The sequence below is a fragment of the Taudactylus pleione genome, unplaced genomic scaffold, assembly GCF_031769625.1.
Source record: "Taudactylus pleione unplaced genomic scaffold, aTauple2 ptg000212l, whole genome shotgun sequence".
Lineage (NCBI taxonomy): Eukaryota > Metazoa > Chordata > Amphibia > Anura > Myobatrachidae > Taudactylus > Taudactylus pleione.
Window position 1 is genome coordinate 9,373,185 of NW_028284614.1, and position 24,179 is coordinate 9,397,363.

The following is a 24,179-nucleotide window of genomic DNA, read 5'->3' on the forward strand; positions in this document are numbered from 1 at the left end:
CGCCACTGCTAGTAGGTTAATTGGCTTCCAACACAAATTAACCCTAGTGTGTATGTGTGTGCATGTACATGTGGTAGGGAATAAAGAGTGTAAGCTCCACTGGGGCAGGGACTGATGTGAGTGACCAAATATGCTCTGTAAAGTGCTGCGGAATAAATAGATATGGTCCCACGGTAACCTGTGGTTTGGGATTAGGACACAAGGTCGGTAGGTGGGCAGAGTTAATTAAAATATTGCACGGATAGGCATCAACATAAACAGAAAATGACCTAACTTTAAAGCTGCAAATGTTGCAATGAATTTTGGCCAATCATAATTCACTAGGAAGATCTGCGCACCAATGGCAGCTGAGCTAGCGTTGCTTTATGACAGTGTGGAGTTAGCTCCTAAGATCAGCATCTGATCCTGAAGATGAGTACTGCCCTGGGTAATGGGGGCATTTGTGAATGGGGCTATATGGCGGGAAGGTGTGATTATATATACCATAGTCAGACTGCATATGGTGCCATATGATGCTCAGAATTAGCATTTTTGTCATATTGCAAATGCAAAGTATTGTTGTTTAGCACACAGTGGACCTCATTTAGAGCGGCCAGGTGATGGTCGCGATTATCGTGGCCATCGGGCTTGCGACGAGACCCTTGTGGTAGGGTCTCATCTGCGGCAAGCCCCAGTGAGCTTCCTGCTCAAATAGAGCAGGAAGCTCACTACTGACATCACGAGTGATGTCAGTAGGGCCGCCCACAAACCGGCCACCCCCCCGCCTACAAAACGGGGCGACCTGTCGATCAACATCGACAGCCACCCAGTTTGTAGCGAGCCCCGGAGCGAGTGAATTTCTCACTCTGTACTGGGTTTGCGCACACGCGCGGCGCATGCGCAGTGCCCCACCATCGACCCGCTTACGAGCGCACATCGCTTGCAAGTGGGTCTGAATGAGGGCCAGTATGCCCATCATGCTAAAGGTGACTAGAAGGAACCAACCACCCGCATCAATGTCCTATTTGGCCATACACTTCCAAAATGATTGGAGGGTCTGTTGGAAGATGTCTATATACGCACAGGCTGATAGCATCTTCTAACATATCTACATTATAATCAAGGTTGGTCTGTCCCATATCCGCCATGCACAGTAAGGGAGAGGACGTGCGCCTATGGCTCCCACCGCAGTGATGGAGATTGGACACGTCACCAGGAGGGGATAATAGGACCGGTAAATATAGCAGGAAGGGGCAGGATGGGGCGTAAAGGGGACGTGTGTGTGACAAAGACAGTCTACTCATTCCCAACTGTATACGCAAAGAATTCTCTCCTGTCTTCCAGGATAAGGAGTCACACAGAGACCACAGTGCAATGGGAAACCTTTATAGAATTACTATTTAAGAACCAGAGACGGGGGGAGGAGAGGACCATTGTAGAAGCATGTTTGAATGAGCGTCACTGAGGCGGCAGGAGCCCGGAAGATGGAGGCATTGGCATGCATTAACATTTAAAGTAGACAAAGAGGAGAAAAGGTCACATATTGGAATGTCAATAAGAAAGAAATGGAAAATACAAGAAATAATAAAGAGGAGAGTCCAGCTCGGCATTTAGAAAACCTGTAAAGGACCATTGTTGAGTAACTTTGTCTAAAACATGTTTCTTCCAGAAAAGGAGATATTCAGGGGTGTAACGTGCACTCGGTGATCTCAGTGGCTGATATAAATTGATGTTGTGGAGTCTGGTTATGGAACACTGTCTATGGAGCAAAGCGTGTATTTTTATTGTCTACAGTATATTTCAGATGCTGAATAATACAAGTACTAATATTTTGGACCCATCAGATGCTGGGTCTCTAGTTCTGGTGTTTGGCACGGCAGGTTTATTTTTCCCCTATCTCTCATCTCTGTGTCCTCAACTACCTGTCTTTCAGTTCTGTCCCCCTCACTACACCTGAGCCGCTCCGGGGACAGTGGCAGGTGGGGAGTTTGCCTGGGGCGGTACACCTGTCAAACTGTAACGCAGGTGTCCTAAGGCAATTTCAGGGAGGACAGAAACTTCCCATGGAGCAGAAGGGCAAAAGCTGTCCTTCTCACCCCCTTATATCTCATCGCAGTCCCCCTAACCTCGACCCGTCTTTTATCATGCTTCCCGTTTGTCATCTCTGTCCCCCTCACTCGAATTTCCCTGTCTCTCATCTCTACCCCCGTCACTCCCCCCCAGCACTCTCCATCTCCCTCATTTCTCTCCCCACTGTCAGATTCTCATCTCTGTACTCCTCATTCCCTCGTCTCCTCATCTCTGCCCCCTCACCCCCAATCTCTCTCTCTCTCTTTCTCCCTAATGTCAGACTTTCTGATGTCTGCCCTCCCTCTTTACCCCTGTCAGTCTCAACTAACTATAAGCCCAATCCCCCCCTGGTGTAATGGGGAGGGGAGTTGAAGGACTGTTTGGACAGGACCGTTCTCTCCTACCAGCACCTGCACCTGGCTCCCAGGTAGGGGAGAGGGTTGCAAGCTGCAGGTGCTGACAGTAAGGAACAGTTCTGTTCTAACAGCGCTGGGGGAAGAAGACAGAAGTGAGGCTGTTTATGGAAGTCTGCCAGCCAGGGAGAGCTGTGAGGGGAGGGAGGGGGCGGAGCCTCCTGCAGCTAAACACACAATGTAGGAATTATACTGTAGAGTAGTTTTGACATTTACCGAAATAATTGATATTAAAAAAAATCATTAGCAAAAATTATTTATTTTAGGCTTGGTTATTAAAGGCTAAATTCATCCAAAAAATTAGTTCTGATTGCTAAATGCTTGCTATGGGTTATTGAATAATTGGATTCCTGCCCCTTGTTCCCGTGTAAGCCTAAAAGGTGCACCAGGTTAAAATAAGTGTAAATATCTTCTTTTGCATAGAAGAGACATAAGGTGGGATAGTTGCTGGTTGTTGCAATGTTCAGATTTCTTCACAAGAGGATTGATTGCACGTAAATAGCAATTTTCTTACTCTCCGGCTGATGGTGTTTTGTTTCTCTTAGAATAAACATTCAGTACGTGCCAACCTGCGAGCGGTACGTAGGTGGCTTTAAAGTGTGCTCAATGATATACAGCAGAATGATTATATTCTGTACATCCGATCTGCTATGTATGGACGTGAAGCAGTCACGAAGCCCAACTACTGCTTTATATCATATAAGAACTGGCATCAGATACTCTGCCACCAAGAACCAAACTGTTTATATGAAAAACAGAAACGTTTAGAAGAACATCCAGCAGGATATTTGTGGCAGGCAGGGTTAATTGGAAAACATGTCAGACAGACAGGATCCACAGCAGGTCAAATGCAGGTCGACTTGGTCTATGTTTGGCTGAGGCATAAAAAAATAATAGTGCTGGTAGAAAATAACGCAAAGAATAATAATAAAGGAAAATAATATAGTAAAAAATAATAATAAAACATTAAGCTAAATATAATAAGTATTCCGGAAGCTGAAATTTTGCCTAACCCTCAATTTTTTTCGTCTATGAATTTGACTAAAATTGAAGGAGTAACCAGAAACAAATAGACGGGATGGAGAACAGGGAAGGTACAGAAAGAGGAAAAAAACAGGGAACATAGGGCCTGATTTAGAGTTGTACATAGTGTTCATTCTAGCACCCTGCATCTGTCACAACCCGTGCAGTTCCTCTTTCCTGCCTGAGGTGTCGCTCTTTGCTGTGGTGCTTCTAGCGCACTCAGCTGATGCAATAAACTGTTGATATACAGGCCGGTGTGTTCTAGCAGCACCAGAGCAGACAGCGACACCCCAGGCAGGAAAGGGGAACTGCACATGTTGTGACAGGTGCAGGATGCTAGAATGAACACTAGTGCACTAATGCTGCCACTCAGGGATGCAGTTGCTATGGGTCCCGCAGTGCCTATGGGGCCTGCCTCCCCCCTGCATCCACTTTTTGTGGAGTGAGTACTGGATGAGAGGCGGGACGGGGCTGATATGTCGGACAGGGGCCCGTAGGGCTGATGATCCCTCCTGTGAACTGTTTCTTAAGCCGGGTATTCATGAAAGCTTGCAGAGAGATAAAGTACCAACCAATCAGCTTCTAACTGTCATTTTGCGGACTGTGGGGTCTATGTACTAAGCCCTGGAGAGAGATAAATTGACAACCAATCAGCTCTTAATTTTTCAGACACAGGGGCCTATTCATCAACACTAAAATAACGTTTTTAAGGACATTTTCCTTAAATAACGTTATTTTGGTATTCATGAATCACAGATATCTCCTTGCTAAGTTCCCCTGCATTAATTTCCACACTCCCCATACATTAGTACATTAGTATGGGGATGTGGAAATTGTGGTATTCATCAAATTCCGAAAATTATGAATTTTTGGAATTTGATGCAGTTACTATTCGCCACTGTGAGGTGGCGAATAGCAGAATCAACTTACCTGTATCCGCGTGTGCAGGTCCCCCGACGAGTCCCTCCGGCGCTCTGCTCTGTCCTCAGGCTCCGGAGGCTGGTCAGACATGTGTGCTCCCCAGCAGAGCACAAGAAAGTTTAGAAAAAAAAAAAAAAAGTTTTTTTTTTTTTTCTAATCTGTCATGTAGTCTGCTGGGAAACCACATGACAGACCAGCAGGACGGAGCCGGAGGCTGCTGCGCGGACAGGTAAGTCGGGGGGGAGAGGTGAGCGGAGGGGGAGGGGGGTGCGGGGGGGTCGGGGGGGTACACAAACTTAACGCATCTGTAAGGCAGTGCTGCGCATGCGCTGGTTTTACAGATGTAACAGCGCATGTGCAGCACTGTTTCCAGATGCGATAAGGTAGTGTAGGCAGGGAAAAGTATCTATTTCCAGAAAAGCTGTCATCGCAAAAATGACAGCTTTTCGGAATAGATACTTATGGAGAGGTGGAATGATGAATTCCACCTATAATTGAACTCCATGCAAGTTCTAAACCTAATTATCTCTAGAGAATTTTTAGGTTTAATGAATAGGCCCAACAGTCTGTAAAGTGAAAGTTCTAGAAGATTATACCTGGAATCTGATTGGTTGCTATGGGCAACATCACTTCTTAATAGAACTCCCATCTTAGTAAATTTACCTTATAGTATCTGGTCCTTCATCATCAGTTTAGTGAAGTTTCTTTTTGTAATTTTTTTTAGTTTTTTTACTTTTTAAATACACAAATCAGCCATTTGAAGCATTTTTAAAGATTAAAATATTTTTGCTTTGGGACATAAAAACACATCATTACTGTTACCCAATATTTAAAAAAAAAAAATTAGGGTACAGATTGCTCCTGAAATTTTTTATTTCAATTTCATGCAGGTTTTGGCCACAAAAATTTTCGCAACTGCTTTTTCTTCAATAGAATACCACGGCAATTGTGAGCGTGCATTATCCACGGTAATTGAAAATGGTCGCAATACCCGAGTTCATTTTTGCGGCCAAAATGACGCAGCCAATTGACTATGCCGCCAGGATTCTAGTGGTCACATTGCTTGCGAGTGAGTACTGCCACAGAAAGTAGCAGCTGCGTCACATGTGACCGTACACGAGCCGCAATACTATATAGTGATTACGTGAGACTTGTACAAGAATTACAGGATCCAAGGGGTCTATTTACTAAGCAGTGTTAAGAGAGAGTGAAAAGTGATAAGAAAGTGATAAGGTGCCAGCCAATCAGCTCCCAACTATCATTTTTCAAATGAGATGGCACTGCTTAGTAAATAGACCCCCTAGTGATACACATTTATTTTATTATCTAGATCACTATTGATTATCAATATTTTTGTGTATGCACATACATATTAGATTTAAGATTGTATTGATGTTTAATGTTTATATGATACATTTCCCATTTATACACATCACTAATGGTCCCCTCAAAAAGACTTTTCCCACCCCCCTATTGCACCAAGGATATTAATGAGATAATGGTGTAGTAATGTTTACACAGCTATTCAGCAAATGCAGAGCACACATGAGGGTACAGTGGTCTGGGCTAGTGTCCAAGTGGCTGTAAGTTCCTCTGGTAAGGCTAATGCTTCCTGCTGATTGGCTCATTCACCATACTCTGTGATTGTCATGAATCTTCAGTAAGCAGATAAATTGAAGAATATGACCGAATTTCAGACTACACATAATCTATTTGCCCATCTCTAATGCTGGCCACACACATAGCGATATTTTACCCGATCTGGCCGATTCCGACACATTGGAATGACAGATCGTGTAAAATATGGCCAAATCCTGAGTAAATCAGGAGTCCCCACTCACGATCATGATGCGATGCGCGTCCCTGCTGGTCGCACATCGCATCGTCAGATCTGCCGTGCAGTAGGGCAGATCTGACAATCTAGGAGGCGACGCACTGTGACAGTCTGACTGCAGGAGAGATCGTTTGAAGATTGGACACCAAATCGTGTGCAGATCATGTGGAGATCGTGTGCAGAGCTGCCGGGGAGAGTTTCAAGGGAAATCGTACACATCGGCTGATCGTGCGCACATCGCCATGTATGTGGCCAGCAGAACCGGATTAAGGGGGAGTGGGGGCGACAGGGGCGATCGTCCCTGGGCCCCCACACACGGAGGGGCCCCCACACAGGGTCAGTGTGACCCTGCCGAGAACAGGTGTCTAGTGACACCTGTCCCCGGACTGAGGCTCACTGCCGCGATCCGCTGTTAATGTATGCAGCAGCACAGTCAGTGCCGCTGCATACAGCGCAGAGCGGCTCCCGAGTCTTCTCACCGGTGACACATTACGTCCGCGACGCAGATGAGAGGATCAGGGAGCAGCTCTGCCGGGAGGAGGTCACGCCCGCACGCCGGCACTCAGGTAAGTCAGCATCGGAGGCTTTGGGGGTAGGAGGGCAGAAGGCTTAGGGGGAAGGGGGGAAGCTCCGTGTGGCTTGAAGGGGCTCCCACAATTTAGTTGCCCTGGGGCCCCCACAACCTTAATCCGGCCCTGGTGGCCAGCTTAAGAAACATTTTCCCAAATAAACAGTACTGAAATCAAACACCAGTAAGTGATGTCTCTAGTCATACTGTAAATTGTTTTTGGCGTTTCCTGCTCAGCAGCTTATGGAGCGTACACACGGTCAGATTTGTCAGACTTGTCAGATTTGTCAGATGAACGACTGAACGATTGAACGATTTGAACAATTTGAACGATTTTACCAAAGTTTTGAACGATTTGAACGATTGAACGATTGAACGATTTTTGACTGCATTAAAATGAATGGAATCGTCCAAGTCTGACTGCAAACCCATCAGATGTCAGATATCGTTATCTGACAAACGGGAACGCGCATCGTTGGTCGTCCGTCGTTCAGGCATGTCAGATATGAACGATTTTCCTTCAGATATGAACGACTGAACGATTTTTAAATCGTTATCGTTCATATCTGAAGGAAAAATCTGATCGTGTGTATGCACCATTAATTGCTTGGTCTGACATTTCAGATCTTCATTCATATTTCAGACGAAAATGCTTCAGGGTCTAATTAGTGAAACTCAAATGACTATTTATTTTTGATTAGATATTTGGCTTAGTAATATTATATACAGTTTCCAGCTATGCATTCACATTAGGGGGGCTTGTCTGCGCAGTCTGACATTGACTGACTGGTAGAATTAGGTGGACATTTAGATGAGTTGTATTAAGTTTCCAGGGCTTAAATTTGGTGGTATATTCACTAAAGGGGCACATCCACTAGCAGACCTTGAAACGACTGCACGATTTCCACATTGTAATCGTGCTGTCGTTTCATAGTCTGTGCTGTTCCTACACTGAGCGTTCAGTCGTTCAGTGTAGGCACATCCATCATCCCCTAACATGCTCAACCTGACGTTATCGTCAGGTTGTCCAGCATGTTCGGGCGATGATTGATGTCGGAAACGACCAGCGGGAGCACGCATTGCTGGTCGTTACCGACATTAATGTGCCCGATTCATGCACGACTCATTAGTGATTGAACGATAACAATATCGTTATCTTTCAATCGCACATAGAAATCGGCAAGTGGATGTGTGCCCTAAGCCTTGGAGAGAGATACAATGGAGAAATATAAGTCCCAGCCAATCGGCTCTTAACTGTCGTCTTTTCGAACACAGGACCTAATTCAGACCCGCTCGCGAGGGAGCTCCGTCGTGTGCATGCGCGAGACCCGCATAGCGACAGCCAAGCTGTCGCTATGGGTCTCGCACCAAAGGGGGCGTGCTGTCGATGGTGACTGACAGCACGCCCCCTTTGGTGGGCGTGCCGGGGGCGTTGCTGCCCAGAAGGAGGCGTTCACATGGGAACGCCTACCGTCTGGAGCCGGCCCCACTGACATCACTAGTGATGTCAGTGGGAGTGCTTTTGGCTCTGATAGAGCCAAAATCACTCCAGGGCTTGCGGCAGCGAGACCCTACCGCAGGGTCTCGTCGCAAGCCTGATGGTCGCGATGGTCATGACAATCGCGACCATCATCACGGACGCTCGCATAAGCTGTGGGTGGTAACCCACAGCTATGCGAGCGTCCAAAAGGCCGCTCCAAATTTAAATAGGACGGCCCTGATTCAGAGCGAGCGTTCTGGTCAGAGCATCCGGCTCTAAATCAGGCCCACAGCCTGTAAACTGACAATTAGGAGCTGAGTGGCTGGGACTTATCTTTCTCCATTTTATCTCTCTCCAAGGCTGTGAATAGACCCCTTTAGTTTTCAGGGCTCTGGAAATGAAGCCAAGAAGTAGCCAAGCATTTGGCAAATATTTACCGTAAATAAAACAACTGGGAGCGCCAAAACTACTGTACATTGCTAGATTACACTGATCAAATAGATGTGCGACATTTGTACATCTGGGTGCTATTCAGGACCCCATTTAACAACGATACATAACCGATCCAAAACCAAAACACTTGAGGGTGGTTTTGTAAAACCAACACATGAAGATGAATTCAGATCCAAAACCAAAGCACAGGGGTCAGCTCACATCTCTTACTATAGTCCTAGGTTTCGGTTACCAAGAAATAACTCCCTCGCTCAGGGGCGTTTCTAGAGAGGAGGGGGCCCGTGTGCAGTCTCCGACAGGGGCCCCCTCCTCTCTGCCCGGCGGCCGGCAGCGCACTGAGCTGTGTGCGGCCAGCGCCGGAGTTATAGACTCTGGGCACTAGAGTGTGCCCAGAGTCTATAATGTATGCACAGGTCACCGAGAAAATGGCCGCGGCGGCCATTTTCCAGTCGTTTTACAGCGCCGGATCCCCGCGCCGATGTGGGACTTCGGAGAGGTAAGTAATATTATGGGTGCAGGGTGTGCAGTGCGGGGCCTCCCTGGACCCAGGGACCCGTGTTTCCTGCACACGTATAGATACGCCCCTGCCCTCGCTGACGGCTTCTCCCTCCACCATAGAATCACAAAAGAGAAGTGAGACTTCAGCCCCATCGCTTTTCAGCATGAGGCTGGTTATTATGGGAGGGGGAGTACTCTTTTTCTATACCCCTCCCCCTTCCCACCCCCCAAAAGAGGCTCCAGCACAGAACTTACAGCTCTGGGTTTATGCTGCATGTATTTTGTACAAATTTTCAAATGCGTCCAGCACATATATAAACCATCTATACATACAGTACAGGCAGAAGGTTTGAGATTTGTCATCGCTGCACAAGACCTCCAGCACCCATAAGATGTAGCTCTCCTAAAATTCATATTGATGTGTCCATATCTAAAGTCCTCCATACATCTAACGGCGCATTGCACGACCCTGCGACCGGATCTGAAATGCAGATCCGCCAGTCGGAAATGCAGACCAGAGGCCATCGATGTTCCGCGATCCATCGCAGGAGCGCAGAAACCACCATGTTAAATGATACAGATTTGCAAATCACGATCATATTTTGATCGTGATCGGCAAATCTGTGAAATCCAACATGTTGGATTTCACCAATACAGCAATGGCGGGTTGCAGGATCGCAACGATCCGTCGCAGATGTATGGAGGCCTTAACAGCGATACAACTACGCAAATGATGTTGTACTTAGTCTATGCGCACCCACCCCTGCTCGGCCTCTCCAGGTGTAAAGAGACACAAGTCAATAATATGTAAAAACTTTCAATCGGAATTGGTGAAATAACTTTTTTTTTATTTAATTTATGATGATTCTGATTTCCCTTTTAACTCATACATTACCTCCAGATCATAGATAAATACCCATTTTGCTCTCATTAATTAATTGGCATGTAATAAGCCTTGTATTAGTCATGCTCTTAATGCTGTACTTTAGCTATCTTTAAAATCATGGCTCTAGGTCTGAATGGTAATTAGCTGATTTGTTTGATAGTCGTTCATTATGAGCAGCAGATACAGCTAAATATAAATACACATTTTCACACCTCTGAAACATTAGTTGAAGTAATTTAGCACTTGCGGGGTCGTGATGAACAGTTATTGCACCAGTTATAGTACTTGATTAATAAAAACACATACTGTACTGTATTGCATTAAGATGGCTGATGAACAATCTAATTTTATGAGCCAAGTTAATTTGAGAAATGGCTGTAAACCCCTTCTCTGCACCAATGTTCAGGCTCTGGGCCTGATTCAGAGCCGGACGCTATTTGCGCTCGCTCGTTCAGAAAAAGGGGCCGGATATTTAAATAGAGCGCTCGCTTTTTGCGGTCTGTTGACGCCTCTATGTCTGAACGAGCGAACTAAACATGCGCTCGCTATTTTGTAAAGACGCCCCCTGGCCATTCGCACCCTACGTCATCTCCGCTATTTATTAGATTAATTGAGTACATCGAAAGGCGTCTGAACTGCTCGCAGTGCTTGTGGTTGGATTTTCCTACCGCAATAATGCGAGCAGTTCAGGCTAAGAAACAACCAAGTGACGTGGTCGATGACGCTGCTTTGTTAATTATGCACACCCTTAAAACGCCCGTTTTGACCGTTTGGCACGCCTGCGTTCGGATCTCCACTCCCCGTTTTCAAGCACCTTCCCCTGTTACCACCCACAAACGCCTCATTCTGTCACTCAAATTAGCAGGCACTCGCTATTTAGCGAGCACACAATTTCCGATCGCAATGACTGGTTCACGCATGCGTATTACAACCCATGCGCAGTTGTGCGAACATTGCTCGGTGCGAACGAGCGCCCGCTTACAAGCGGCTCTGAATCAGGCCCCCTGTACGTGTAATCATTATATAGCTATATACTGCATCTACATCCATGGCCAAAAGTTTTGAGAATGACACAAGTATTGGTTTTCACATAGTTTGCTGCTTCAGTGTTTTTAGCCCTTTTTGTCAGATGTTACTATGGTATACTGAAGTAACATTACAGCATTTCGTAAGTGTCAGAGGCTTTTATTGACAATTACATTAAGTTTATGCAAAGAGTCAATATTTGCAGTGTTGACCCTTCTTTTTCAAGATCTCTGCAATTCGCCCTGGCATGCTGTCACTCAGCTTCTGGTCACATACTGACTGATGGCCGCCCATTCTTGCCTAATCAATGCTTTGAGTTTGTCAGAATTTGTGGGTTTTTGTTTGTCCACCCGCCTCTTGAGGATTGACCACAAGTCCCTGAGCCACTTAGTTATCACTGTTGCCTTATCACCAAACTGTTCTTGGATGGTTGGGAGAAGTTGCTCTTGGAGGATGTTTTGGTTCCATTCTTTATTCATGGCTGTGTTCTTAGGCAAAACTTTGTGAAAACCAATACTTGTGTCATTCTCAAAACTTTTGGCCATGGCTGTACAGCTACAGATGTATCCTAATACGTCTAGCATCCATATGCCCTACAGCGAAGCAGGCTTGCTGCTTGTTATATGCGTCTGGATGCAGCATGGCGTATTCAGTCGTATCGTAGCATATTTAATCGCAGCATAGTGCACTAAGATGCCGGTAAGTGTAATACTACTTTTTGCCCACCAGATGTCGCTTTTCATAAACTGCACTGCGCATGCGCCAAATAGCCAATGAAGTAAATGTACAATACTAATTAATGTACTAAATTATAGCAAGTCAAACAAGCGGCTGATCACGTGCAGACAGTGTAAACAGTCACACGTGTGATCATGTAGTAAACAAAATGCTAAGTGTTCTGTAAGCGGGTAGCAGCTTCTTTATTTTCTTTTATATATATATACTATGTTCTTATATGCTATACATTATCCGACTTTTAGCCAAATAAATGCTATATGGCAATGACCCACCTGGGAAGTGTCATATCTTGGGTAGCACTGTACATACTGTAGTGCACAGAGGGCCTGATTCAGCAAGAAACGAACGCTAGCAGACGCACACACCGTCCGCTACGAGAATATGCTAATCAATGCATACGCACGGAGACCGCAGCACAAGTTGCAGACGCCCAGCCGCATACTATGCTGCCATCTCCCTTTACTCACAGCCTGGTCAGCATGCAAGATAGCGTAAACGTCGGTAACATCGAGAACCATCGGACCCATTAGCATAATAGTGGTTGACCTGACCTGCCGCAGGATTTTGGCCGCTTCCTGTGTACAGTTTACGGTATGGCTGCATATGCCGCCGCACTGCCTTAGTTATGCACGCCCCTATAATGGCATTATAACGCCTGCGTTCACCTGACCACCCCCGTCACCAACGGCACTTCCTGTCAATCAATTTCAGATGGGTCTGCGTACACACTGCGTGTAGTCTGCGTACCATAACCCGATTGCACTGGTTAGTTAGCGTACGTGCATTGCGATGTATGCACATTGTGAAAACATCAGCCAAGTGCATGCGTTCTCTCCTGTGCGTTCCTTGCAGAATCAGGCCCAGAGTGTCCTGTATGGATTGGGTTAATACGTGTGCACCGGCCACTTTTCGTGTTTTGTTTTTTGGTTTTGGATCTGGATCTTTCTTCGTGTTTTGGATCTGGATTGGTTTTGCCAAAACCACCCTCCCATGTTTTGGGTTCTGGGTTTTGTGTTTTGGATCTGTATTTTTTTGAAAAAAAGCATAAAAACAGCTAAAATCACAGAATGTGTTGGTTCTTCTGCTCCTATGCTATTATTAACCTCAATAACCTTAATTTCCTCTCATTTCCAGTCTATTCTGAACACCTCACACCTCGCAATAGTGTTTTTATGTCCAAAAGGTTGCACCGAGGTAGCTGGATAACTATGCTAAGCGACACGAGTGGGCGGCACAAACACGTGGCCCATCTAGGAGTGACACTGCAGTGGCAGACAGGATGGCAGTTTGAAAAACTAGGCCCCAAACAGTACATAATGCAAAGAAAAAAAAGAGGTGCAAGATGGAATTGTCCTTGGGCCCTCACACCCACCCTTATGTTGTATAAACAGGACATGCACACTTTAACAAACCAATCATTTCAGCGCCAGGGTCTGCCACACGACTGTGGCTGAAATTATTGGTTCGTTTGGGCCCCCACAAAACAAGCTGGCAATTAATCTGGCCCTGCATAAACTGGCTCTATGGAGGCAAGATGTCGTCCTCATCCTCCTCATTCACCGATTCCTCACCCTCTTCAGTGTTGTGTACATCCTCATCCTCACAGAGTATTAATTCGTCCCAGCTGGAATCCACCACCACAGGTCCCTCTGTACGTTCTGGAGGCTGGTCTCCCTGGAAGAGTTGATAATTCATTTTTATGAACATCATCTTCTCCACATTTTGTGGAAGCAACCTCCTACGCCTTTCACTGACAAGGTTCCCGGCTGCACTAAACACTCTTTCGGAGTACCCACTGGAGGGGGGGCAACTCAGGTAAAATAGAGCCAGTTTGTACAGGGGCCTCCAAATTGCCTCTTTTCCCTGCCAGTACAGGTACGGACTGTCTGACATGCCTACTTGGATGCTGTCACCGATGTAATCCTTTAACAGACAGACGCACACTTGTCGCTGCTGCTTTGAGGATGCAGGTGCGGCTACAGCCCACACAATTCACAAAGACAGAAAAAAATATATATTTTTTTATTTTTTTGTGGAGCTCACTTTGAGGGTTACCAGCCTTTAACAGACAGACGCACGCTTGACGCTGCTGCTTTGAGGATGCAGGTACGGCTACTGCGCATACATTTCACACACAAACACAGAAAATAAGATTATTTTATTTTTGTTGGAGCGCACTTTGGGGGTTACACCACCCTTTAACAGACAGACGCACGCTTGTCGCTGCTGCTTTGAGGATGCAGGTGCGGCTACAGCCCACACAATTCACAAAGACAGAAGAAAAAAGAAGAATTTTAAATTTTTTTTAAGTGCACTTTGGGGGTTACAGCACCCTTTAATGGACAAGCCAGCCGGCCCTTTACTTATGACGCTTGGCGCTGCTCCTTTGTTGATGCACGTGCAGCCACAGTGCACACAATTCACAAACACAGAAAATAATTCCTCCACCATTCTGTCAGTGGTGACAGTATCATATGCAGTGACAGTAGACATGTCAGAAATTGTTGGCACGTCCTTCAGTCCGGACCAGATGTCCAAACCGGCCCTTGACTTATGACACAGGTGCACGTTTGGCACTGCTGCTGTGGTGATGCACGTGCGGCTACTGCGCATACATTTCGCACACAAACACAGAAAAAAAGAATTGTTTATTTTTTGCGGAGTGCACTTTGGGGGTTACACCACCCTTTAACAGACTTATGGGACCCAGGCGCACGCTTGGTGCTGCTCCTTTGTTGATGCACGTGCAGCCACAGTGCACACAATTCACAAACACAGAAAATATTTTTTTTATTTTGTTTGGAGTGCACTTTGGGGGTTACACCACCCTTTAACAGACGAGCCAGCCGGCCCTCTACTTAGGAGAAGAATATGTACGGGTTGGGTATGAAATACCGATGGCTTAAAAGCCGCTGGTTCAAACCCTGACCCTGGAAGCCCGACAGCAGAAAATCCCAACACCGGCTGGTAAGTATAGTTAACCCTCCCCTATCCCCCCCTAACCCACCCTTAGGGGTGCCTAACCCTAAGACTCCGGGGGGTGCCTAACCTTAAGTCTCCCCCCATGGTGCCTAACCTTAAGTCTCCCCCCGTGGTGCCAAACCCCAACCCCCCCTTCCTGCCGCTTAAACCTAACCCCTGGGGGTGCCTAACCTCCCCCCGTGGTGCCTAGCCCCAACCCCCCCTTCCTGCCACCTAAACCTAACCCCTGGGGGTGCCTAACCCTAACCTCCCCCCAGTGGTACCTATCCCTAACCCTCCTTCCCCTAGCCTAACCCTAACCCTCCCGAGGGGGTGCCTAACCCTAAGTCCCCCGGGGGTGCCTAACCCTCCCCCCGCAGCTAACAGCTCATGATGCCCGGCTTACCTACGTTCGGTATGCCGGGCGTCGGGATTTCGGCATGGGGCTAATGATAGGTGTCGGTATTTAGACACCTATCTTTAGCCCCATGACAGTCTTTCAGTGTCGGGATTCCGACCGCTGGCATCCTGACTACATCCCATATTTACATATATGTCCAGGGCAGTGCTAGGCAGTGGCGTCACAAGGGGGGTGCGGGCTGTCACCCGCCGAGGGGTGACACCAAGGTGCAGACTGACACTCCCCCACAGTGAAAGGAGCCAGGTGCTGCACTGTAGTATTAAGTGCAGCACCCGGCTCCTGACACAGTGAGGGAGCCGTCACTGCAACTCAAGCAGTGAGCACCCCCTCCCCAGTAATATTAATAATGGGACCACGGGGGATCGGGCCACGAGACCACACCCCCATCCCTGGAGGCCACGCCCCTTCTCATGAGGCCACACCCCTTTTCGGGGCACGCTCGTGCAGCTACGCCACGCTCAAAATGTCCCTCCCCGCACCAGGTGACACCACGGGGAGGGACGCCACTGGTGCTAGGTTCTTCTGCTGCTCCCCCAGACTCCCGGACTTGCTCCAATGCTCTGAGATGATGCTCACATCTAAAATAAATACATTCAGCTCAGACAGGATGGCTCTACTGCTGCATCTAATGGCGTACTGTGATCACCGCTCCTGTATATGCTGGAATTATGAAATACAATACACATTGTATGACGCATATTAAAGCTGGATAAGTGCTAAGTATACCCTCTTCATGGACTGGCCACACTCACTCTAAAATCAAGCATTTGGAAGCCCCCTCTAGAAATCCTGAGTTTGCCACTGTCTTTAGCACTCGCTAAAGGGGTTATGTAATGTATGCAGTGTTTAACAAACATCTTTAAACTAAGATTGCCGCTGTTTGTCACTACAATAGATGGCGAAAGTGATACGATCCCAATTGCCGCCAATGGGGACCAACAACAGCCTTTTCGGCTTCAGTGAAGCTTCCCAGGCTTTACTGTGTCCCCGCCGGGTGAAAGTGTCATGTGCAGACTGGCCGTCCCGCATGTGCATGACACAGCAGTCCGTCGCTGGCAGTGGTAGGCTGTCAGTAACAGTGTGGAGGATGCCGCCAAGGAGGACGATGTCGCTGGACCTCACCGATGGGGTAAGTCATGTTAAATATCACTGGCACATTTGTAAGTATCACTTCAATACTAAAATAAATATGGTATTAAGGGTAGCTGCTACTATATATTAGGGATGTGCGCCGGTCCATTTTTGCTAGATTTGGATTTGACTCTGATTTGTCATCTGGATTTGGATTTGCCAAACCTGCCGTGACTGGCTTTGGATTTGGATTTGGATTTTTTACAAAAAAAGCTAAAATCACATAATTTGAGCTTTTTTTGTTCCTAGAGCAGTGGTTCCCAACCTTTTTTGAATCACCGTGCCCTAGACTATCAGCATTGTTTTCACGGCACCCCTAAGCCAAAAGTTTGTTATTGAGAAATTCAGAAAAAAATGTAGTAAAGTGAAGTAAATTGTGCTGACCTGTCATCCCTAGGCTCAGTTATGTGGTGGTGGACAGGTTTGTGCTTCTTTTTGTCCACATATTTACATTACATTGACCATACATAAATTTTTTTGGTGCTGAACCACCAGCCTGAGGCACCCCTGCAAGTGTCCCGGGGCACCCCAGGGGCCACGGCGCACAGTTTGGGAACCACTGTCCTAGAGTATTATTAACTTCTATAACATTAATTTCCAGTCATTTACAGTCAATTTAGACCACCTCACAGCTTATAATACTGTTTTCATCATTAGTGGCTAAAGGTTGCAGTGAGCTGACTGGTTACTTTATATATATATATACAAACATACACATAGCATACTTACATACCTTCCAACATTTAGGAATCCCGGGGAGAAACAGAAAAGGGGATGGGGCTTCTGTAAAAGGGGTGGTCTATGGAAAATGGGGTGGAGCCTCACAGCTTTCCCCGTTTACATCACTTTGGACGCAAGATGCTGGGCAGCCCGCAGGCTCTCCATACACAAGTGAACAGATGCGCATGCGCACGGCATCTGTTCTCCTCCTACTCCCCCCCCACCATGGGACACTGCGGCCCATGGGTGGGACAGCGGGACAGTCCCTGAAAAATGGCACTTTCCCGCTGGATGCGGAACAGATGGGAGGTAAGTACTTACACACACACGGTGCTGGGCTGCTGCTGGGCGGCCGTGATCCTCCTTCTTTCTAGCTCCCTCTGAGAGGGCTGTGATCATTGCGCAGCCACTGCCGGGCCAGCTGTCAGCATTTCAGCATGAGGTGGTATGAAAGCCTCCTGACGCAGAAGCACTGACAGCTGAACAGGCAGTGGCCGAGCTGATTGTGCAGAGATGGAGACAAGGCTGTCTCCATCTCTGAAAAAAAAGATTTGGTTGGTCAGGGGGGCAGCAGGCCCGTAGACAGGGGGGGACTAGGGGCACAGCAGTACCGGAGGGGCCCACAGACAATCCGAATTGTAATTAGAGATGAGCGGTTCGGATTCTGTGGAATCCGAACCGCTCCGAACATTGGGGATCCGAGTCCACCCGAACCCTGTTCGGGTGTTCACCGCCTGACTCGGATCCCCGTTCGGGGCCGAACGGCGGCCGCCTGATGTCGGATTCTCACTAGAGAATCCGACATCAGGTCTCCTCGTGTGTAGGGCAGAGCGCAGTGATAGCGCTCTGCCCTACACAGACACACAGCCGCCAGCGGCAGCTGTGTGTTTGTTACAGCAGCCAATGAGAGTCACACAGACTCTCATTGGCTGCTGCACGGAGGGAGCCGGCTGGAGCTCACACATGAGCTCCGTCTTCCGGCTCCCTCCTCAGCATGTGACAGAGCGGACGGCGCGGGAGCGGGGATACAGGTAAGTTTTTATTTTTTAATTTGTGCAAGGGCCGGGGGCGCTACTGGGGGGGGTCTGCTACTGGGGGGGGCTATACTACTGGAGGGGCCTGCTACTGGGGGGGGGCTATACTACTGGGGGGTCTGCTACTGGGGGGGCCATACTACTGAGGGGCCTGCTACTGGCGGGGGCCATACTACTGGGGGGGGCCTGCTACTGGGGCAGCCTACTACAGGGGGGCCATAATACAGGGGGGCCCATACTACAGGGGGGGCTACTACAGGGGCAGCCTACTACTGGGGGGGGCCTGCTACTGGGGCAGCCTACTACTGGGGGGGCCATACTACTGGGGGGGCCATACTACTGGGGGGCATACTACTGGGTGGCATGATAATGGGGGGCATACTACTGGGGGGGCCTGCTAATGGGGGGCATACTACTGGGTGGCATGCTAATGGGGGGCATACTACTGGGGGGGCCTGCTAATGGGGGGCATACTACTGGGGGGCATTCTACTGGGGGCACTGCATAGTGGACCCTACTACTAAAGGGACTGCATAGGGGGCACCACTGCTGGGGGACATTGTGTAAGGGACACCGCTACTGTGGGCATTGTGTAAAAGGGTCACTACTGTGGGCATTGTGTAAAAGGGGCACTACTGTGTGTCGTAACATAAATAAGAGACACTACTTTATGGTGTAATGTGAATCAGGCCCTATGTGCGGTGTAATGCGAATAAGATTGTGCACTGTGACTCCTAGGGCCGTAGCCCACTTTGTAAACAAGTACTGTGACTCTGCTGGCCGTACCCCACTGGGTGGGTGCACTACTTTTCATTTCTGCCACTGCTGTGTGGCAATGTGTCATAGATGTGCTTTATACTGTGGTGTCTGTGTCGTTGTGCCGCTGCTTTGTCGCTTAGTGTAACCAGTCTGCTCACTGCAACCTTTGGCCAATAATGTTGAAAACAATATTATAAGCTGTGATATGGTCTAAATTGACTGGAAATTAATGTTATTGAGGTTAATAATACTCTAGGAAGAAAAAAAAGACCAATTTATGTGATTTTAGCTTTTTTTGTCAATTATTGTAAAAAAATCCAAATCCAAATCCAAATCCAAATCCAAAGCCAGTCACCGCAGTTTGGCAAATCCAAATCCAAATCCAAAGCCGGACGATGAATTAGAACCAAATCCAAATCCAAATCCGGCAAAAATGGTCCGGCGCACATCCCTAATTGTAATGAGTCAGACTGATGTATACAGTGCACTGGCGCAGTGCCCCGGGCCGTAGTAAAGAAGGAGGAGGTGATCCGACCCTCCTCCTCCCCTCTCATCTCCTCCTGTTTTTCCCCTCCCCTCTTCTTACCTTCTTCTCCTCTCCTAGACTGCAGTTGCCGGGGTCCTGACGTCACACTCTAGTGACCGGCCCCGACGCAAACACTAGTTGAGAGGTGGCCTGTGTACTCTAGGGCTCTGGCTTCGCCCTACTGCACCAAGGAGAAGTAACCTGATGTAACAGCATCTCCTGCACAAGGACTGGTGAAAGGTGAGTTCCTCACTATCAGTATACTCCCAATTTATTCTCTCTCTCTCACTCATTCTCATTCATTTTCTCTCTCTCTCGCCTGCCAGGGATGGGGGGAGCCCTAAATAAATGTGTGTACCAGGCCCCGTGATTTCTGTTGCCGGCCCTGGGGGTAGGGGGGGTGTCTGGGTACTCAGAAACCCCCCCTAAATGCGCTAGTGTAAGGGTTAGCATTACGGTACTTACCTGATGGTGTTTGGATTCTGACTGGCGGCATAGTGACTGCCGGGATCCCATATCCATTCAGAATGAAACATGCTATACACTGTTTTTTTCTATTTATTTGTTGCACATGCATCCTTGAGGGAGAGAATCAAAGGACCTCAAGAAATCTGAAAGATATTAACAAGAGGACTACAAGTGATTGTTCACATCTGTCACAGGAGAAGCATTGCATCTTCTGTCTTATAATTATATTGATATATTTAAATTAGTTTGAGCACCTTCAAATGAGTCTTCCACCTTTTTTAGTTTCACTATTGTATCTTTAGAATGTGGTGACATTTTAGGGTCTGGCTATAGCCTGGCTAACATACGCTAATTTTGACATATACAGGGCCGATTAAAGGCAGGGCGAGAGGGGCGGTCATCCTGGGGCCCCCACACACTGTCCCTGACCCCTGGCCACATGCCCCAGGTCAGGTCGGGCTAAAAAGGTTGGTCGTGATTTACTAGAAGCTCGCAGAGCTCCTGCATGTAGCTCGCGACCAACTTACTGGAAGGTAACTGGGAACGCTGGCCTCTGAATCCTCTGATCGCTCCAGAGGCCAGCGTTCCCAGTGATGCATTGCATGGGTGACGTCATGATGTCACCCTCGTTGAGAGGAGCCTGTGCGCAGCGGGCAGGAGCAGTGATGGCGGGACCCGGATGCCCTGACAGTGTGGAGAGAAGACGGGTAAGTTTTTTTCACTGGGCAGGGAGGGGGAGCCAGTACTGGGGGCACTACTTTAGAGTGCACGACTACAGGGGGCATTGAAGAAGAGGCACAATGACTGGGGACATTGCAGGGGGCACAACTACTGGGGGCATCGGAAAAGGGGCACACTTACAGGGGGCTTTAGAGAAGGGGCACTACTACAGGAGGCACTGAAGAAGAGGCACAACTACTGGGGGCATTGCAGAAGGGGCACAACTACTGGGGGCATTGCAGGGGGCTCAACTACTGGGGGCATCGAAGGGGCACAACTACTGGGGGCATCGGAGAAGGGGCACAACTACTTTATGTGTATATATGTGTGTATGTATAATATATATATATATATATATATATATAAACTATTATTGATAGGGGCCCCCACATGTTTGTTGCCCAGGGGCCCCCACAGAGCTTAATCCAGGCCTGGACATATACATTAGAGCTGTGCGCTGACCCCCACATTTTGGTTTTGGATCTGTATCTCTTTGTGTTTTGGATCTGGATTTGGTTTCGCAAAACCGCCCCTTTCTTGTTTTGGTTTTGGATCTGTATTTTTTATCAAAAAGTTATAAAAACAGCTAAAGTCACATAATTTGGGCTTTTGTTTGTTCCTACAGTATTATTAACCTCAATAACATTAATTTCCACTCATTTCCAGTAAATTTTTACCACCTCACACAATATTGTTCACCAACATAGGCCAAACCAACTCACAAGTACATTCAATAGAAAACAATACAACACAGAAATTTACTAAAAATCATACATGGAATATCCTTGTGGGCCTGCATGGGTCCTGCTGTCAGGCTACAGAGTCCCTTAGATCACATCAGAGTCAGGGCCGTAGCTAGGGTAGTGTGGCCGGTGCCATCGCACAGGGCACCACAGGTCAGGGGGCGCTGTTTGGGCCTGTCAAATTTCTGTTTATTATCATTCTTGCTTGTAGCTTCCTCTTATTTCATCCCCATCATCTCCTGGCCTCTCCTATCTCTTCCCAGGCCCTTCCCCCATGAAGCCATGGTCCTTTTTTGGGTGCATTATGTCCGTTTGAAAAATGAGGGGGGCGCCAATGCTCTTCCTACCTTTATATGTTCATTCATCCAATACATGGGTTATTATTATTATCTCATATGTAGGCCCCATTTATTAATGAGTTTTATCACCAAAATAAGTGATAAATGTCGCTGTGTATGATAAATGGTGCTCCAGCCAATCAGCTCCCAACTGTCATGTTACTAACAGTTGACAGTTGGGAGCTGATTGGCTGGAGCACCATTATACACAGTGACATTTATCACTAATTTTGGTGATAAAACTCATTAATAAATGAGACCCATAATGTGCTGACATCCTACACAGCGCTGTACACTGATAGGATCATGACCTAAACAAATGACAATCCATTGAGGGTAAGCTCTATTCTAAGGGGTTTGAGGAACACCTGATACATATATATGGGAAATGGTATTCTTGCTGTTTATGGGCCCACACAAACATGTACTGATGCTATATAAACATGGCAGGTAGGGCACAGAGCTGATCTAAGCGGCAGCCATCTCTAACTGCTGCCTGCAGGCATTGTGATGTCACAATCCAGGCCACAGCCCTATATAAAGGAAGCCCAGCTACTGGCAGACACTTTGTGGTGACATTCCGTCTCACATTGCTACTCACTGAGTAATTCCTCATTATTTTAGTTAGGCGACTTTGGAAAACGAATATTGATTAAGGACCTTGGATTAACATCTTCTGATGAGTCCTGATTAACATCTTCCGATAAGGTCCTGATTGACATCTTTGAATAAGGACTCAAAAAAGACTGAAGATCATCTTTTGGGTAAGGATGAAATAACAACATTTGGCCTGTCACACTTATCCCCCTCAGACACCTTCCTCCCTGGTATCTGCAGTTTGTAATTTTCACACGATGGACAGCGATTCATCTGATGTGACGCTGCATAAGGGAGGAGAGGGTAACAAAAAATTACCGGCCATGCTGCCCCCCGGGGAGGTTACCGATAACACCAAGGCGATCCTCCATAACATCAAGCTCCTCTACTCTCCGGTGCTACGGGGCTGTTTGCCTGAAATCATTGCCGTTATGCCACTGGAAAACCTTGTGCGCAGGATTAACGTGATCAATGATGTCCTCACAAAGGAGATGGAGAAGTTGGCCATTATTGAGACGAACAACAAAAAGAAGAAGACTGCCAATATGCCACTGGTAAAAACTGTGTGTTGGATGAACATGATAAATGATGTCCTCAGCAAGGAGCAGCTGCCCATTACTGAGGTGACTATGATCTATGATTTTCTGTGCCACGTCTTGGAGGTGAGGAGGGATGTAAGTGGCTTATTTAAAAATATGATCCCTGTTATTACAAAAGCAATGACAGCGTCAGAGCGCTGTAACACTGAGTGCAAGTGGCTACCAGCAAGCAAAGTTCTATTCTACCTGGCCATGGACTACATGGAGACCACCATTGTGGAGCTGGTGACTACTATTCAGGTACATGGGTACTCCCCTCCACTGTCTGCACTTACCACACTGGCAGCTATAATGTCTTACACCACCGTGCCCTTCACTCAGAAGGTGTATCTATTATCTCTGATATGTCCACATATGGAGACTGTAACTGATCCCCGCACCCGGATCGTTCTTTCCATCTTCATTAATAATGCTGCTGTGGCCTTTGGGAGTCCTGCTATACAAGAGCCGAATATTAAGCTGTTATTTACAAAGGCCAGCGATATACTCACCAGCTGGAAAATACAAAATGGGAACAGCACTGAGGATAAAAGGATCATCATTACCACCATACACCAAGTGAATTCCTTGCTGGTCGGCCATCGCAGCAGATTTACACCCTGCAGAAGTCATGTGAGCAGCACAAACCAGGCGGTAACACCAAAACCACTAACAACTTTTGGCCCTGAAGTGATATATAAGACCGTTGTATCTGACAGGGCGTGTGATGAATACGAAGATGCTGACAACTTTGTTAAAACTATTGTCCAGACCGGAGACTGGAGAGAGATTTTGGGTCTTCTTAGGCCACTATACAGATCACATAATTTACAAACCAAAGTTGCCAGTGTTACAATTTGTGCAGGTCTTATGGCATATCCTGATTGTGTCTCTGGCGACCTACCTAATGCATTTGTTAACAACATATTGCCCATGATGGATGAACTGGATAACAATACTCGCCTCAAGGTCATAGAGTGCACAGAACATTTCACAAAGGCCTTACCAAACATGGCTATGAAATTCAGGAATGCATTAATGAAGACACTTCTGCAGGAGATGAAGAAAGAAGATCCGGCCTTGCTTCCCGTCATCCTAAGAACTTTGATGACCATTGTTCAAATGCATGGAGATAAAACTTGGTGCAAATATAATAAAATCCTCCGCTACACTGCAAGACATCTAACTAATGCAAACCATGTGCTCCAATGCCATGCAACCAAGCTGTTTGGGGAGCTAGTTCAGCGCTGCAGAGTATTTCCATTTAGTCCCATCACCAGACTAGTTAAGGAGC